The following is a 2,070-nucleotide window of genomic DNA, read 5'->3' on the forward strand; positions in this document are numbered from 1 at the left end:
TAAATACGTTTATTTCTAAAATATTAATAAACATATTTTTTTAATAATAAAAATAAAATAATACAACATATATCATCAATATTAATTAAAATAAAATATTAAAAAAATAATTTTTTTTTTAGATTTTTAGATACCTACCTGAAATTCACAATCTGATTCTATTAGTGTGTGGATCGGATCATATTTATAATTTTTTTAATCGAATTCGAATAAATACCGGAAATATATGGATTAGGTCCAATCTATGAATACCTATGCATAAATCTACTCTGCTCTGCTCTTGTGTACAACATTAGAGTCCTCCTAGTTAGCGATGACAAAAGGGAAAGTCTGCCTCGCCAATAACTCGCCATCTGACGGGCTGGCTCGTCCCACTCTATCTAGTGAGGCAGTGCAAATTCCTCTTTCACTCTGCCTAACGGCAGACTGGCTGGCCAAATCCGCCAAATCTTTTTTTTTATTTATAAACTATTAAATATTAAACAGTATATATAATTTTACAACCATTTTAATATATTTATAATTTCTAAATTTACAAACATTAAAGTCTTTATAATTATAAATATGTAATAAACATAATCATAAACCAAGTTTTTTAAACAAAATAATAAAAACTAACATTGTTCAAAGTAAAACAAACATTATCCAAAACATATCATTAAACATCTTTAAATATATAATTAATCAAACATAAAATATAATACAAAATATAACTTATAATATCTTCAATTATCATTTTCATCCTTTTACAGATCAACATTATAGAAATTTATAAAAAACAGTCCTGATTAAAATACATCTGATCTGCCGGAAAATTCTACCCCACCAAAATCCGCCAAAACTCACAAATTAGGCAATACGAGTTAAGAGAACTTTTTAATAAATTATCTAAGTCAATCCGATAAATTTCAATCTATTTGTCACCCCTACTCCTAACAAAAGATTGGCGCATTTAGCTTACTCATGCTTATTGGAAGAGCAACAGTTATATGGATAGGGTGGCTAATGCAAACCACGCACCATCAGGTTTATTACTTTAGTTAATTTATATTTTATTGTTCCTAATTTTCTTTCGTTAGTTTTAAATTTGAAGCTGATAGAACGGGTATCTCTACTTTCAGAATAATAGTTGTAACTTATGCCTAATTTGTTTTCCTTAAATGGCATGTCCGGCCGATTGATATCTAAAAATAAGAGAAAAAAGATAAATAGATGTTTAATTTTTTAATTTAAAGACATAAATTTTTTATTAATTAAAAATATAAAAACGTCTCTGATCTTTTAAAACATGAGACATTTAAATTTTTTTATACAAAATATATAAAGATAAATTAGTCTCTCAAAAAGACTTAAATGTTTCGCATTTTAAAAATTGAGAGACGTTTTTATATTTTTAATTAGTCGAAAATTTATTTGTCTTTAAGATAAAAAATCAAAGATCTATTCGTTGTTTGTTCTAAAAATAATGACATAAAGGATGAATATAAATAAAGTACACCAATATTTGGAAAAATTGTTTAGCCATTATTTGGAAAGGTTTAGAAGTAATTTTTTTAACTTTTAATTTATGAAAAGTCATAATATTAATGTTTTTAAAATTAACTTGTGACTTTTCAAAAGTTATTTAAAATGCTTATAAAAAAAGTTAAAAAAAATTTATAAAAAATTGAAAAAAATAATTTTTATAATAAAAAATATCTATTTTTTTTAAAAAAATAAAAATTTTTGTGACTAAAAAATTAAATATAAAATAATTTATTTATAAATTATTATTAATATAAATCTTTATGTTTTAATCTTATTTTATTAAAATTTTAATTAAATTATTTATTCAAACTAACTTTAATCCTACATTTTCAGAAGATTAATATAAATTAAAGGTAGACCGTCATATTTTGAGTAATAATTTAAGATTGTTCAAAAGTACATAGTCTAGGAAGAATGATCTCGATGACAATGTTATAGAATATATATTTTTTCATTGTTCTGGAAATAGAAACACACCAGTCAATTCAAAGTTAATCGAGAATCGGTCATCTCATTAATTTGATTTAGACAAAAAATCAATTG

The sequence above is a fragment of the Arachis duranensis genome, chromosome 2 (genome assembly GCF_000817695.3).
Source record: "Arachis duranensis cultivar V14167 chromosome 2, aradu.V14167.gnm2.J7QH, whole genome shotgun sequence".
In the NCBI taxonomy this organism is placed as follows: domain Eukaryota; kingdom Viridiplantae; phylum Streptophyta; class Magnoliopsida; order Fabales; family Fabaceae; genus Arachis; species Arachis duranensis.